Below are 12,290 nucleotides of genomic sequence, written 5' to 3'. Positions count from 1 at the left end.
AGAGAAAACCAGCAGGACACCCTCTGCAAGCAGGAAAGCTGCACCTCTCTCTCAGCAGCTCTGCCTGCTGTTATGTATCATATCCAAAGGCTTAATGCAAATGTATAAGCTGTCCCTGGAGCTGGAAAAAAATCTATAATATTTCTATTGCTGTAATATCTATGTGCCAAGTGCAGACATTTGTTTGATTTGGCCTCAGGCATTTTTATCTGGCATGCTCTCCATTTCATTTCTCCCACACTATATCAATCTCAAAGCTCCTTTGGTTAGGAAAAAAAAAAAAGAGAAGGAAAAAGAAAAGCTTCAATGACTCCCTCTGTATTGCTTTTTAGTTGAGATGCAAATTAAAAAAAAAAAAAAAAAAGCCTTCTCTACTGAAATATTATACCAGTATGATAGAACTCTGATAAAAAGAGATTTGCCTGTTGTGATTGCCTGTGAAATATCCCCTCCCCTCCTCTCCCAAACTTGTGTCATTCACCTCCTGAAAAGTGGGTGTTCCAGCTGGCACTTGCTTCACTGAGCAGTGCAGCCTGGTGGCATCCCAATCCTGCCACGTCATGTCAGCTGAAATTGCTGTGTTAGAATGCAAATTAACCCCAGAAATTACAGGTACACATTTGATAACTGTATATAGCTTTTCTTCACATCTAGGGGAGGAGTCCTGGATGAGGTTGGGTTGGACAGCAGAGGTGAGGCATCTCAATTTACCACTGTATTATGTCATATTTGCACATTTTAAATGGAAAGCAGAAAGCTTATTGGGCTTTTGGGTAACAGTTGCATGTTATATAAGGAAAAAGGCAATAGTTTGTTTTTAGGCGAAATACTAATATATTTTTCCAGGCAATGTTTCAGACAAGATCTTACCACAAGTAGCCACAAAATGATGCAAAAATGTCCTAAGCAAGTGTGGTGAATAGAGATGTCCTCATGGTACAAGGAAAGAGAATTATTGCAGGTTGTCACTGTATCAGCAGTCAAAAGATTTACAGTAAGGTTATAAAATAGTTTTAAATATTGACTCAAATTAATTCAGTCCAAAGAGTCACCCCTGTTATTCACTGAGTGTAGGCTTGGCCACACGACAGACTTGGCACAGACACAAGATTCTCCACAGATTTCTGTCCATTAAAGTGGCAGAAGCCCTGAAATTAACACTTACACTGCATTGAAGGAAGAAGTGAGTTTATTGGTCTTGGTTTAATATTTTTCTCTCTTACTAAACCCTCCCTCATGTTAGGTAAATCTAAAACATTATTCGAGGATCATTTTCCTCTACTTTATGCATTTTTTCATATTACCAGCTTTATATTTTATGGCAAGCATCTGAGAGTCATTAATTTCAAATGGCTGAATAAACATTGCTTTCTTGACAGGCACTTATTTAAATGCATTATTTTTGGCATAAGATCTAAAGTTATATTTGCAAAGAATGGCAACATTTTTGGCTCTTTTCCCCCCCTCATCTCATCACAATCTGGCATAATTCTCCCAGTCTCTCATTTTACCTTACCATAGATTAATAGTCAAACTTTAAAGCATCAAAATTATCCACACCTAGAAATATGAGGTAATAATTTACTAAGAGCTCTTTGTTAGCTGTTCTCTGATATTTAGCTGTGTCCCCTCATATGCAGTTTCCACAGAGTAGACTGAGCCATTAAGAGAACATTTTTAAGCTCCTCATGTCATCAACCTAAATAGTGAAGGATGGTAATTTCAGTGGCTGAGACCTGCACATTTCAATTTTCAGTAATAGATGTTAAATGAGCAGTGGAAAACTGTCTGAATGAGTCTGTAGTTATCTCATCCAGCTGTTCATTGCTCCTTAGTTTAAGTTTCTGATTATGTTCCTTAGCAGAAGTATTTCTGCATATCTGCCAGCTCTCTTTCCCTGCTATTGTCTGACATCTCATTACAATCTTCCCTATATATTTAGCTTGTGCTGAGGATTTTAAGAAAATATTTTTTGTGGGAAGAGTGTATTCAAAGAGGAGAAAAAATTTTTATAAAGCATTGTCTTCTGGTATTCCTTGTGTCAATTCTGAAAGACATAAGAAAGTGATCTAAAAAAAGGAGTAAAAGGAAGAAAATACTCCCCCCACACAATTTCCCTTGTAGTTGCCAGATCTATGTTAGCACGTGCTGACAGAGCAGACAGGGGTTCATATGATATTTTATCTATCAATTGAATTAATTCTTTTAAATATTTAAATTAAAAGGTAATGATTGTCATAATAAATGTATGATTTCCATTTAAATTTTTGATTAATTACATTTAAAGACATGGAATTATGGGGAAGACAGTATCTGGATCTGTATTTAATGCCTCCATTTTGATATACTTTAAAAAAATTATTCCACCCATGGTCATGAATCATCATCATTAGGCTGCTTTATAAGCAATTAGAAAGGTCAGGCTGACAAACTGTACTTGAAAGGAGACAGTTCAAGAATTAAAAAACATTGGGAGCTGTATTGAGATGGATTTTTCTAGTGGAATGAATGGGTGCTGGAAGAGTGGACCACAGCTCATGGGGCATGCAAGGTTAAATGACTTTACACTGGTGACACTCCTGTCTTAGACCCTTTGATTTAAAGCCCAAAGGTCAGCCAGATGAATTCAGGGCATATTTCAGTCACCAGACAAGGCTAGTCAGGACACAAAGGCTTTGAACTTCCTTGTCACCTTCTTGGCTTTATCACTTCAGGATCTTCCTCTTCAGTTGAATAACTCAGCTGTCCTGAATGTTATGTAGTAATTTATACCACAACAAAGTGAGTAAACCACTAGCTCAATTCAAATCTTCAGAGATATTCCCTGATTTTGGATCTATCCATTTTTTATACTCACTAGAGCTCAGCATGAAATATGTAAAACAGAAAGGAACAAATGGGTACAGGTGAGTTGTTAGAAGTGGGTGATCTTTCTGTTTCCAGCCTGGGTGTCCACCAGCCCTTGCTCCTCTGACAATTTCTTACATCCCAACACAACATGGGGCTGCAAAGAAACTCTGCAGGAGAAGAGCAGGCTCTGCCTCCCTGGTGGAGCCAAGGATAAGGACATGAAGACTGCATCTTGACTTAAAGACATGCACAGACAATAAAATATCTGTCAGTCCCACCATCACATCTTCCAGGGAGAATTGCAGTGACATTGTTGAGATCTTCAAATTGTGCTTTATTTGTGCTGGTTGAATATGCACATAGATTATTTTTAAATTGAAAAAGAGACCAGAAACAGAGAAATTCCAGCAATGGGTGTTTTGGGACTATGATTTCTTGTCACATCTGAGAAACCTGGAGTGCTAGTAACTGATCTGCTTTATGTGTACAAGCACAAAGCTTCTAGTTTTTATTGTAGCAGAGTGCTTTCAATCTAGAAAAAAATCAATCAACAGAAACAGTAAATGGCACCAAGCTCCACATTTCTCTTTGGGAGCAGCATTATAACATTTATCCTTGCTCAACAAGAAGTTTTATATTGCTTTTGTTTATATACAGAATAATGTAATGGGGATACAGGGCTTCCATTTAGAAAGGTTATTGACACTCTTGGTGCTGTGTTGGCATTTATTCTTTGGATTTTATTGCTTCTAATCTGTGGTATTTATGTCTATGAGGTGAGGACTTTCATCTGTGATACATGCTCATAATTTACAGGCTGCATGGTACCCTGATCTTGTCTGCAGAAACAGGAAATTAAACAATTAAACAGGAGGCAGATGGGAAGGGTAAAGCAAGGTACTCCCCTCAGTACATTTATTTTTCAGTATTGTCTATTGGTCAGAGGAGGCTGAAAGCCACTGGTGACTGAAAACCCAATGACTTTGGGGGAACCAAGACAGTTTTCCATAGATGGATATGAGAAAATGGCAAAGCATTCAGAAGGGGAATAAACAAGGCAGAATATGAATTCAGAATTTAATGGAAGTTTGAGCTTCCATGTTTTTTCCTGTATCCAGCTCTGCTGAATCTGTGTGAGGTGGCTGAAGCCTTTTGTCACAGGCATTCACTCCTGCTCCCCAAGCTGTCTGAAGTGACCATTGCCAAGCTCCCTGGTGATCACTTTAACTGCAATAGCAATGACAGACCACTTTATTAATTGCAAACTGCACTATCTGAAGATGGTGACAACAGATATGGAGAAAGGAACAGAATATCCTAATTTTTCATAGCATAATCAGCCTGTTTGGAGCCCCAGATAAAAATAAATTACCCAAACCTTACAATACACTTGACACTTATTTATTGCAGCACACTATCAGCAAGTGCCATACCCACACGAGCAAGCTCCTCTCACATTACCCTAAAACGTGGAGGGGAGTGTTAATGAGAAAGAGCAATCAAAGCAGGGCTGCCCTGGGCTCTGGGCTTGGATTCCAGCTGTTGCATGCCACCACCTCTGGACTCTGCCTTCCTCAAGGGCAACATCCCACCCAGCCCAGGGAGAAGCTTGTGTTGAGCATCCCAAAGGGAAATGCACGACAGAAAAGGACTTTGCAATTCTTCAGTGGTAAAAATTGACCCAATGGATAATATTGTCTGAGAATACCAAATTTCTCTTGACTTGCAGAAAGAGGGAGAGCAATTGATAGGGAAAGCTGTCGCCATTCACTCAATTTGGGAAACTTTAGGAACATTCCTGTAGACCCACTATTTATCTGTTCTCAGAGCCAAAATTTAGAAGACTTTCTAATGGAAGCAGACAATTCCTCAGTTCCTGTTTGCTGCAGCTGTTTTCACCATGTCCTGAATTGTTTGATACAAAGTCCAAATTAGTCTTGAGAAACAGGATTAACCTTTCCAATCACATTTAAGGTGAAATTGCTTAACTACAGCACACAATGTCATGCTACAGATAATCCATGTGCTTGATTAATGCCTTTATAATCAATTGCTGCCTGGAAGTGACTCCTTCCCATCACACTCTTCACAAAAAGAGCAGATGGTATTTAAAAGGTTATGGCAAGAGGGCATTTCAGAGGTCAAATAGAACATCGATCAAGGGGGCAGAAAAATTGCTTTTTTCCTTCCCCTTCTTATCCTCACAATCCATGAGGGAATGTGGACTATGAATTATAGTTTGATCTATAGTTCAAGCACTAAAATGTTTTCTTGTTTCAAATTTCTGTGTTGTTTTGGGTAATGAACCTGGAAATTGGATTCCCTTTGTGCCAATAAAAAATTGTGCCCAATACATGTATCTCAGCAACATAATTCTTAGACCCACAGAGATTTGCCTGCTACTACCTTGAACACAGTCTTAACTTAATACTGCTTAGTAAAGGCTGTACTAATATCCACGATGTCTTAGATCAATTTCTAGCAATAATAGGGGTTCTGTGAAAAAAAAGATAATCTTCACTTCCATGGTCTTTTAAAGAAACCAATTTTAAAAATGATATTGTGGGACTTATTCTCACTAATTCCCATGTATATAGCTGGTTGCCATTCTGCATCAGAGTCAGGTGTTCTCACCTGGAGTGAAGGGGTCAGGGAGATTCCAAATTTCAATGAGGTCTTCAAAACCAGAATTCAGGGGTTTGCCATTGTAGAATGCATAAAATATATTAATACCCTTCTTCCTCCCCTTTCCACCTCCTGTCATGCTAACCACACAGCATGAGAGTAATAGAACAGAAAATTGTTCATGCTTTCTAGTAATTTTTGAGCTCTTACTAATGAGAATGCAGTTATTTTCTTATTGTTTTGGACATGAATACTGTTGTGTTTGTTGTCTAATAAAAGTGTATTTTAAACTATTGCTGTATTTTTCCTGCCACTCATTTTCCTTGATTTCTTTTTGTGGTTGTACAGGTTACTGTGACAAGTGAACTGTTCATCCTATGTCTCTGAAGTTGGTTTTCATTTGGGAAGTGAAGATGCCATAATCCTGCTCTGTGATCAATACCAGGATGGATTGGCTAAGATGTTTTTCAGGATTTTAACTTATATTTAAGAGCCTGAGTTCCCCAAATCTTTCTTATATGCACAATTCTCATTCACTCCATGCAAGTAACCTGAGGCCTATTAATGAGACAGAGGTTTTTATTTATTCAAGGGCAATTAATACCTACCATATATTGCATAAATAAAGCTTTTAAAAATAAACTTTCAAAAGGTGAACAGAAGCAGAATTTGATGGAAACATACTAATTCTCTTAAAGTGGCATGTAGGTGTCTTGCCATCCAGGAGTGTTATCACTGGAACTGTCAGAGTATTTTAAATAATCCTAATACACACAGTCATCTATAACATGCTGGCAGACCTTTCAATATTAGTTTTGTAGTTTAATTTCCTTTGATTTATTTCAATGAATATGCATTTTTAAAACAGCTGAAGTCTGAGACACTTCAACTAAGTTATGTCTGTCAGCATTGTATATGAAAAATAACAAAGGTACAGATGTATATATTGAATTTTTTTTTCCCCATGATTTATTGTCCAACACAGAGTAAAAATATCTTCCATATGGGTGAGGTATTTCTGTTTCACCTTTTAACTCGAGGTTCTTAAAAGGTAGCATACAAAAAAAAAAAAAAAAAAAAAAAGCATTAACATGGACAACTGGATTGGTACAAATGAGGAGTTGGGAGAGGTTTATTTCTAGCATTAAGTTAAACACACAGATTTCCCAGAAAAAAAATGACTCCTGGGGCCTGGCTGCACTTCAGGCATTCTTCACAGGGATTCTGAGTGAGAAGAGAGTATTGGCCCTTACAGAGAGTTTGTGTCAATTGCCTTGTTATGACTGGGACCCAAGTGATCAGAACTGCCATATTAAATGCAAATTGATAAATAAAATCTTTGCTACCAGTCCAGCAAAAAAGAGCTGTGAAAATAATGCCAGATATATTGACAGCACTGCAGTATTTTTCACAGAGTTAATATATGTATTTTATGACTAATCCTTTAGAAACTTCTAAAGTAAATCTTTTATCTTCTATTGTGTGTCCATATTGATCTGCTGTTGAAGTGTTGCTTGCAGCTGAGAGGTATTATTCATTATGTTTGGAAGCTGTTTGATCAGAGAAGAAAAGAATACAGCATGGTTTCAAGAGAGTGAGAAAATCAAATGAACTTATATGGATGAAAAATAAATAGTGAGATGTGCTTCAGCTTTCTGTTATTTATTTTTTCAGAGATTTTTTCCCCTGAAGAGACCAGTGAGTGAACCTTCAGATAAATTGACAATGTCTTAAGTAACATAATAAAAAGCCAAAGCCATCTACCTTTTAACAGTAGAGTTGTCTATAAATATAAATGTGAAGTTTAGGCCCTTTCCCCCCACGTTTAATTTCACACCTTAGTTTTCTAATTAAGAAATCCTGATTTTACAGAGAATTAAATCATGTTCTGAATGAAGTACTATAATCATTTGTATGACTGAGATCTGAACTTTAAAAATTTGTTGTAGGTGAATATTGACTATTCCTCTGAATGTTAAATATGGCACAAGAACTTTGTATATATAGTCTAATATAAAAAGGGGGAAAATACAGAAACCATTAAAAGAATTTTGCTGTCTTTTCTCTAACTAAACCTATTATACCTAAATAGGCTTCCCATCACTCTTCCTGCTCTGTCACTTTCCAAGCCACAGCTCCCTTACCTTTGAGAACCATCCAAATCAATTGAAAATGTATCTCTTTTCTTTATGGTGTGACAGTACCCAAAGGGTTTTGTATTTTTTTTGGTTGTGGTTTTTTTTTTTTTTTTTTTTTTTTTTTTTTTTTGTGTCTCCTGCTCCTGATTTTAGACACAGAATAAATCATCAGGGATGTCAAATGTATCTGCTGAGTGATCACTCCTCTGCACCCTCAGAATATTTCCTTGGCCCAATTGTACTCCTGCCTGGGTTGTTTGATCCTTTCTCAGAAATCCATAATACACTGCCCATTGGAGAGGGGAGGGAGGAAATGCCCTGGGCTTTTTAGTGGTTGTAGGGATTTTATAGTTTACTCAGTCCATAAATGTAATGCTGAAATGAACCAGCAGTGTCTGTGTTTGGGTGACTATTAAGTGACAAAAGCAGGGTAGTATTCTTGTGCAATCAATATCTTACATGTGAAACCAAAGACAGCAGCTTAAATTACAGAAAAAAAAAAAAAAAAAAAAAAAAAAAAGGAAGATACTACAATAATAGCTAAGTGATGTCTACATCTGCTTTTGCTTGTGTATTTCTGCCTTTTCCTGGCAAAGAGCTTCTTTCAGATCCTTTCTGCAGCCACCAGCACGTGCTAAAGAGTGACAGTGATGGAGCACGTGCTGTACACTCTCCACATTTGTCAGATGTGCTTCCTTGTGCCTACCTGAAGTGTTCTGCTGCTCCTTTGTTTCTTTGAATGCTTTTCTTCAATGTCTTCTCATTTTTAGGTGCTGCCATTCTAAGCAAGCTTGCTTTTAGTGCTTCATCTGAAAACGTGAGAAGGTAGCTGCTTAATTGCACAGGGAAAAAGGTAGAGGAACAGGTGAAAAAAGGTTATTAGTAAAATAATTATTTTGGTCCTGGTGGTAAATTTAATAGAAAAAACAATGTGTAACTGCTTCCACAGTGGAACAAAGCTAATAATAACTTAAATTGTTCTACTTGTTGCAGGGTGTAATAACAGCAATGTGCTATTATTATAATTTTTCAAACATTTAGATGTAAAATTTCTACACCTATGCAATTTGAGGCTTCTGAGTTCCTTCACTAATTTGATTTTATGTTCCTAGAGCTTCAGAGAGGGAGACAGTAAATCTGCAGTAAAATCAACAATTAATAAATGAGCTCTGCTCAATGAGATTGCAAGTTTGGACTTTTTTGTAAACTTTTCTCACAGAGTGCTCAATGTTTGCAGTTTGTTTGGGTTGTTTTTTTTCCCCAGGATCTACCAGGATTTAGTTTCAGCAAGACAGCAAGAGAGCATCTCTGGGATAACTAGGATATATGCCATCTTCAGATTTCACCCAGCAATTAAGAATCAGCTGATCTGTGAGCTGGAGTGAGCTGATCTGACAGCTGGGGAAAGAAATGGGCACTTTGGTTCACTGGGAAATTGAGCACATTTTGCTTTTTTATTTTTTCCAGGATAATATACATAGAACTATTTTGTCTCAAATTGCTATTGTTTGAAGCACCACTGGGCTTCAAAATAGGCAGTTGATAAGAAAATCTAAGTATTTTTCTGCAAATAATAATGCTCCTCAAATAAATATGATATCCCAGAGCTTTCTTGTTATGGCAAAACTACTTCTCAAAGAAAATGTATTGACTTTTCAATCCAGATTTTCTAAAGGATGAGCAGAGTTGTGTTGAAAGGGGGAATTTTGAAAGAGTTCTGACTGACAGTGAGATGAATTTCCCCTCCCAAAGAGAAAGAGAGGAAAAAGAAAAGGTGTTGACTTTTATGTATTGAATGGGTGCTGTAGTGGAGACTTGCATGAGCCATGATGTGCCTGCTCAAAGTGAGAGTTTTACCAAACTTCCCTGTTCAGGGCAGGAAAACACTGAGGGAGATGGAGATCTGCACATGCCATTAGAGTCTGGCAAAAGCCTTGGTGCTATTCATATTTACAAGAGTATAAACATGGAATTATTGCACTGAAACCAGGCATTCCTGCTGATTCACAGCTGAACAACCGAGAAAAACATTTTACCACAAAACCTGGTTATATTTTTTTTTTGTTCAAATATGAGGCCTTTAAATCCAAGGACATTTAATATTTTTTGCCTTTAACTTCATTTTGGTTCCAGTGCATTTCCTACTTTGCTCAGAATAAGTGGATAACTTAGTATATCAGCTCAGATTTACCAGGATGATCAGGTTTCTTTTTGTCCCTAAGGAAAAATATTATCAAACTGCCCACTTGAGGAAATGAAATGTATTAAAACACCTAACATGTATGATGTCCTGTTAAAACAAAATAATCTTGTTCGACACTCAGTCACTATTGCAGTTGAAAAAACATATTTATTTGGTGATTATCTGACTGAAACAAAGTTAACACATCAAACTGACTGCTTCACTTTTCTTTAGTCCCACTCTCATTCTCTAAACACTGACATGGGCTGGTGGACTCTGAAAGCAAATTCTGGCCTCAGAGTCATGGACTTTAAGGCAGTTTCTATCAACATAGGAAAATGCAACTTGTCTGATCCAAAAGAGCTGCCAAAAGCTGCTGGTGGAAGCAAAGGCTTCATACTGAACCAGATAAAAGCAAAGGAAACAAAACCAGAAATGCTATGAGCTGGACTAGGTACTGAGGATTTTAAAATGGCCTCTGTGTGACAAAGATAGTATAAAAATCTGAGATATTTTAAGGGTCAAATGAAACAAGAATAAGGATACCATGAAACCATTTATTCCAGAGTCCCTTGACATCCAATTCAGCTCTTTATTTAGTTTTTACTGTGTGAGCTTTGGGGAGTATCTCACAGTGAGAAAGTCCATAAAATGAAGAATGCATCTTAGTTTATATATATTTAAACTGTTAACATTCAAATAATTTTGACTGTGATAATTGAGTTTTTCACATATAAATGTGGCCATCAGGAGCTGTTTGTATGCAACCAAAATATGTTCACATGTAAAAAGCAAGCCAACAAACTTAATTGAAGCAAGAAATACCCTGATAGAAAAACAGGGATTAATGAGGGACAGAGAACTTGGAGGGGGGAGGGGTAAGAGGCACAGACTTGAAGAATTTTGGATTTGAAGAGATTTTAAAAAGAAAGCTTTGACTCCATAGAGAAAATAAATATGTATTATTAAACCTTTACATTCTGGTACCATCTAGAGGCCAAATGGCACAGCATCCCATTTTGCTAGGAACTGTGCAAACATTTAAAATTATAGATGTTCCCTCTTCAACTCAAAGAAGGGGTATGGCAAGCTGACAGCTACTGAGTGTTCATGTTATTTCTTCTTGGTGCAATATTTTGTGTCTGTCTCTCTCTCTTCCTTACACATTGTCTGGATCATCTGTGTGCAAACCCTGGGTGTGCCATCCTTCCAGTCTGCCAACAGCTGTGTCATGAGCACAAATCATGAGCACAGGAGGCAGAACGAGCCTCTGGTGCAAGAACTTCAACAGCTGCACCCACAAAAATGCTACAAGGACAAGAATTACAGCCAGAGTCAGGAATGAATTCTTCCTACCACTGTGGTGCCCTGGGATTGCAGTTTTCTTTATAAAACATCCAAGAGATTTTTTTCCTAGCATTTGGGGTGCAATGTGGGAGGCCAAAACATATATACATCAAATCCTCCAACTTTTCAGTTTGTAAGTGATGTCTAAGGAAATATTTGTTTGGTTTTTCTTCTGTTACCTTGATGATGAATTATTGTGAGTGAGCCAGTGAAAGAATTTTCGAGCTGCTGCACCAAGAAAGTAACACTAAAAAAGAAGGTTTTCATGAAAGCCAGGGCTACTGAAGTGACCTGTGAATAAGCCAGCCCAAAGGCTGGGAGGCATCAGGACAGGATTACTTGATTCTTTGCCTGAGCAAGCAGAATTAGGTGGCCAGGGAAAACAGATGTAAATTATCTGAGGCAGAGCACTGCACTAACTGTGCTGCTTCCAGCCAGCTGAGGACATCTCTGGCTAAGGAGTTCCTTAAATGAGTCTTTTATTTGGGACCACTGGGTAATAGGCCAATGGTCAGACCCAATTATCTCTAAAAGGGTCTTGCACTGATTTCAAGAGAATTCATACTAAGATTTCTGACTGAGCCTCACTTCATGAATGGGCTTTGGGACTTTGAACTTTCTGTTAAATTTTACTGTTCTAGCAAAATTCATGGAGGTAAATATAAAATACATAGTACAAACCTGATCACATGTTTCAGTAATATTCTCCATGGGTTGGCTGCAAGGGCCATGGTGGCTGTACAGATGACACAAATAGTTTAATTTATTTTCCATGCATTTAACACACAGAAAAATTCTTGTTATATTTGCAGTAAAACTGTAGGGATTTTAAAATTTCCTACAGGTATTACAGAAGGATCATGGAAGTGAGAAAGTAAATAAATTAGGGAATTTTCTCAAATAAAATAGATAACCTTCTACCCTGGGAAGCATACCATTGTACTGGAATTAACTGAAAGAAATTGGATTATTTTGACCTTTCCAACTTCACTTTTCTTTTTTTTTTGTTTCACTTGTTAGGAGATAGGTATAAAGAATGTCTACCTCACTTGACTATCTTTGGATTTGAGCAAAAGCAATAGTCACCTTCCAAAAATAAACTACAATATTTCTTCTAATTTCAGCAGGTGTCATATCAGGTTCTTGAT

The sequence above is a fragment of the Oenanthe melanoleuca genome, chromosome 1 (assembly GCF_029582105.1).
Source record: "Oenanthe melanoleuca isolate GR-GAL-2019-014 chromosome 1, OMel1.0, whole genome shotgun sequence".
Taxonomy (NCBI): Eukaryota; Metazoa; Chordata; class Aves; order Passeriformes; family Muscicapidae; genus Oenanthe; species Oenanthe melanoleuca.
This window is presented reverse-complemented; position numbering follows the sequence as displayed.